This window comes from Leptidea sinapis, chromosome 8 (assembly GCF_905404315.1).
Source record: "Leptidea sinapis chromosome 8, ilLepSina1.1, whole genome shotgun sequence".
Lineage (NCBI taxonomy): Eukaryota > Metazoa > Arthropoda > Insecta > Lepidoptera > Pieridae > Leptidea > Leptidea sinapis.
Window position 1 is genome coordinate 7,079,324 of NC_066272.1, and position 5,568 is coordinate 7,084,891.

At 32.5% G+C, this 5,568-nt stretch overlaps 1 non-coding gene across 1 annotated transcript; it reads left to right on the top strand.

Annotated features, from left to right (window-relative positions):
* Positions 1–3,806: 3,806 nt before the first annotated feature.
* Trnat-ggu (transfer RNA threonine (anticodon GGU)) lies at positions 3,807–3,880 on the top strand. The gene has a single exon. It is a non-coding gene; the product is annotated as a tRNA-Thr (tRNA).
* Positions 3,881–5,568: the final 1,688 nt, after the last annotated feature.

A 5,568-nucleotide genomic window follows, 5' to 3' on the forward strand; every position in this document is an offset into this window, starting at 1 on the left:
TGAGAGATAGCCAGGAGAAATGGAGCAAAATTGTCACTAATTGGTAGCCAAGGGTTGCACACTGAGCCAGAGGAGACCTCGAACAAGATAGGAGGACGAACCCAAACCAACAGCGGGCCCGAACTGGAGAAGAGTGCCCCACGACAGACTCCAATGGAAAGAGCTAGAGGAGGACTTTGCCAAGTAGCACACTGAGTTATGAGACACACTCTAACTCAGAATAAAGGGGCTTAATAGATAGATAGATAGATAAAACGAATAATCGAGAACTTTCAATCCGGATCAATTCAATTTGGATGGAACATATTTTTAAAAGCCTATGAAAAAACGTAAATATATGTCTTTCATCAATATCACTTAACTGTCTCAAGACCAAGATCAGAAAGGTTAATGGTCTGGAACAACTCCGGGTCGTTGAAATCTGGAATTTTCATTTACGCGTACAGAGTTGATTTGGGATCTTTAACATTAAATTTGATTTCGTTCAAGCCTCGCAGAAAATTACTAAGCCCACACAGGGACATATTATTGAAAAGTTTAATTCAAATTAAAATATTTTCATTCAATGTCAGTTATTTGTACAATTATTGAAAATGTCTGACCTAGATCTGCGAATGGGTTCAAGAAACTCTGTAGGCATAAAATATATCTTTCATAAAATATCAAATTAAATATTTCATGTAATATCATGTCTAAAATTGATATTATCTCGCTCCCACAGTTATAAGTCCAATGTCTTTATCATCGTGATCGATGGAGTAGTGAAGACGAAAAAGCGTAAATAATGAACAAACAAATCAAGCAAAACAGTAAAATTTCGCACATTCGCCTAAATATATAACTGGTAAGGATGTAGGCGAAAGTAAGTAAGTTAGTTATGGAAAAAAGGTAACAATTTTGAAAGTTCTCCAAATGACAGGTGAATTTAACAAAAACAAAATGGCCGTTGTACAAAATATCATTGGGTTATCAATATCATCAAATGCTTCTCATCTCTATGATGCATAATTTGAATTTAGTTTCACAATAACTTGTTGAAGTTATACTTCTCTAGGCGCGTTGTGAAAAAATTATGAGAGTGAAATTTTAAGACGCGCGCATCACTGTAACAGGAAAGTAACAGGGTGAAGTTGATTCCTAAACTTTTCTGATATTTGCGAAATTTTAAATTATTTTTTGGTTTCTTCGTCCATTACTAGGATAGGCAAAGGGTTCGAGCCCGTACAGCCGTATTCGTTATTTAATAATTAATTTTCAAAACCATCTTTGCAAGATTTTCGTAGAATAGCACGAGGAATAAATAATTTTAAGGATTTTTACTTTGTCAGGCCGAAGAAGTATAACTTCTTGCGTGCCTACATAAGTACACACACATTTTATTTTCATTAATTTTATATTAGTTGGCCATCGTGCAATTTAAATTTATAAAATCCTATTTCTTACACGATTATTTACACATCAATGACTGTTTTAGCATCACTTTCTTAAACGTATATCATTTGTAATTCTCTTCAAGAAAAGTGTCAGTTTAAACCCATCGCAAAGACGTGCTGATTTATTGATGAGGTTTCACGAGCTGTTCCCGCATCAGACAAACTTTACGCTTCGTTACTGATTCGGAAGTATTTGGTGTAAATTTCCATTTGATTTATACTTCTCCTTCTTTATTAAATCAAAGTTTGTTTAGCTTTACATTTATTTATATCAATATTATTATACCTATTTATTATACCTCAGTGCAAAAGTGTAACAAGTATGAAATTTTGTAAGATTGAGATGAGTATGAGAAATTGTTTTATAAACGAAAACCGACTATTACCAAAGAGAAACAAGTCGATAAGTAAATACAGTTTAGTTTCTACTTCCAATGTTTCTTCATAAGTCTAGAATATTATCGTCTCATACAGTAATAACTCGAGTTGTTTATTTTGGAACCCTTTTCTAGGTTACTCTGTGGAACTGATGTATCGTTATGAATGCTTCGGTATCAATGCATTATAATCACAATGAGGTGTAAACGTAACATCAATGATTTTATTATTATCATGTTACAACCCTAATATATATAAATCCAGTGCCCTGATGATTGTTTTCAGTGAACTCCTAAACAAACGAAGAGATTTTAATGAGGATAACTTCATGGAGTGCAATTTAGTCCAACTTGAGAGATAGGATAGTATTTATTTTGATTTGAGACCCATAGTTATTTTTATTTCAAATGTTTGTTTTGTATGGACATATTTTCTGTGAGAGAATTCATTGACGCATGGTTTGACAGTTCTTCTGTCAAACAATTTCATTATAACAATAGCGAGCATATTTTATACGAAATAATTCTTGATGTTATGAAATATAATTGACAAATTCATTAAAAAATGGTATTCATTTAATATGTGCAGAACGTCTGTCGGATCAGCTAGTCTTTTTCTATAATTATTATTAAAAGCTTTTCTTTAACTTTTTGTGTTAGTAGTTAGTTAGTTGGTTTGGGACCAGCTCTACTGGATAATTTATCCAAGGTAGACGTACACGTCAACAATTTTGAGAGTACAGTTCCCAACTGTTACGAGAGTAGGTGCGACATGGACCTTAGGCATGTATTTATTGATGTAGTACTCTTAAAATGATCATATTATGTTCCATTGTATCTTTGAAATGTATAACACTTCGATGGCAATGTTGTTCCGTCGACGACGTCCTTTGAGAATAACTGGTCCATACAACATACTGTAAAAAATCAAAAGGCATTAACAATAATTTTGATTAAATTTACTACAAGGATTTTGGAGGGCAAAAAGCTTATCTCGACAGTTTTAATCTCTGCAAAAACTCTCTCTCTCTTTTTTAAATTTTTTCTCAGGGGTCAACCTTTTTTATCTTGTGGTAAACCCTCTTGTCATAAACGAGCAAATTTTAGTCATTCAAGGTCTTTATAAAATAAAAATTTTTTCATACAGTTTATTCGTAAGGCAGATTTCCTCAGAGAAGCAAGAAACTCTAAACTTGCTCTGTTTATGCAATAAACAGAGAATATTTAATGCAATTTACAAATCATTTTCATCGCAAAATATGTAAAGAGACGCAACAAAAATACTCATACGTCAAAAACTAAAAGGCTTACACGAGTAAGTCAAAAGAAAAAAGTATAGTAAGAATTATAAACACCAGAGTTATTGAGTACAGTGGATGCATCAATCCACACATACCGTAAATAAATAAAGGCATTATGCGAGCATTTTATTAAATAAATTATATAATAACATTAATTTTAAGATAATTAAATAAAGGAAATAAAAAAGCATGAAGCAGACCTCCCGGTCACAAGATCAATAATTTGATAATCTGTAAAAGAAATATATTACACATAGAAGTAAATATTGCGATAACATCGTCAACAAACGATGCAAAATGGTCTAATGTTCACATCAAACAACTAAGATTCAGAGATATGCGGCAGTTTTTCATTAACTTTTAATAAGGTATATCAAACAAAAGTAACCACTACAATAATGTACGTTTCATGCATAATTTTATGAATATAGCTGAATAAGAAAACATTGTTTAAACAAAGCCAGGTTGCGTCCAGCACTCAAATACTGGACGTATTTAGACTAAGTGTACATTTGAATACCAGCTTCTACTCTTCACACATTGTATATCTAGAGGGCAATCTAGAGTGACAATTGAGTCACTTCACCATGTAGATACCTATGTAATTTGTCATGTTTTAAAATGATAACCCTCATTTTTGGAATTAATTATACAAATAAAACTGAAACCAAAATTTTATCAACGAAACGCTACTCGCACGGTTGGCTCAGTTGGACAGAGCGCTCGCACGGTACGCGAGAGGTCGCGGGTTAGAGTCCCGCATCGTTCATAAAATTTTGCTTTCAGTTTTATTTGCGTAGACCTATGATTTAAAATAAATTTTATAGTCTTATAACCATTTTACATTTTGTACATGAAAATAAATTCACAATTTATTTTATTTTTGATCTAAAGTTAAAGAAAATCGATAATCGATATTCGATCTGATACTGGGCTGCAGCGAGATCAGATGTGAAATTCAAATTCAACTATTTTTACTCAATAAAGGATATGAAGTCACATATTATCACCCAAGTCAAAATTATCACCCATTTGAAAAAGTATGCCTCAGACCTGAAGAACGGAAGCAAAAACTCAGCGGGCCTTTTTTTCCTAAAAATATTACTACAATACATTATTACTTAATAACCTGAGGGCTGTCACTCCATTCCTAATCTGTGTTATCTATAAGAAAGTCATTTATGCTATACTTACGTTTACTACACAAACGTTTCTTAAGGCTAGACACAAATCCAATGGCCTTGAGGAATCGAGCGGAGCTAGGTTTCCTCTCTCGCACAAGATCGCCATAGCCTTAATTCAGAATTAGAAGCATTTTTAATTTATACGAGTAACTTTGTCATGTTAAATAAATATTTGTGTACAATTAATTAATTTTCGTACAATTTTTATCTAGATTGAATCATTAACTTGGCTCCAACTGTAAGTGTTAGGGGTATTTTGGTAATATTTTTATTAGATAAGAAATAGAAATTTAAAGAAAAAATCAATTTTCTTCCCATATTCAATAATACATAATTATTAAGTTCGGTGAGAAGTCTTTGGGTTCATGTATTGAGCTGGGTGTTCCACAAGGGTCTATCTTGGGTCCCTTTTTGTTTCTAGTGTATGTCAATGATCTACAATATTACGCTACCAATTTGTGCGACATAGTCCTTTTTGCTGATGACACTTCCTTAATTTTCAAAGTGGATAGATCGAAAGAAAACTTTGATGATGTAAACAAATCACTTTCATGTATATTAAAATGGTTTAATATGAATAATCTTCTGCTAAATGCCGATAAAACAAAATGCATTAAATTTACTATGCCAAATGTGAAACAATATCCAACTAATATTAAACTCAAGGAGGAGTCACTTAGTCTTGTAGATTCTACAGTATTTCTGGGGCTTCACATTGATTCAAAACTAAAATGGTGCCCCCAAATAGAATCACTTGCAGGTAGACTTGCCTCAGCAGCGTATGCGGTACGAACAATTAGACAACTAACTAACGAATCGACGGCTAGACTTGTGTACTTTACCTGCTTTCATAGTGTTATGACGTATGGCATTCTGCTATGGGGTAACTCGGCAGATATCCAAACAATCTTTGTTTTACAGAAGAGGGCAATTCGTGGCATATATAATATGAAACCTCGCGACTCATTGCGTGACCGTTGTAAAGATATAAATATTTTAACAGTAACTTCCCAATATATTTTTGAAAATTTATTGTATACGCATAGAAACAAAGATAATCTGCTGAAATGAAATGATATACATAACATTATTACAAGATACAAGAATAAATTGTTGATTCCAAGATACCGACTACAAAAACTTAACGATTCTTTCATGGGAAACTCTGTGCTTTTCTATAACAAACTCCCATCAAAAGTGACAGAGCTATTAATTCAAATTTCAATTCAATCAATTCGTCATTTCAAATCTTATATTAAAAAACAATTAATTA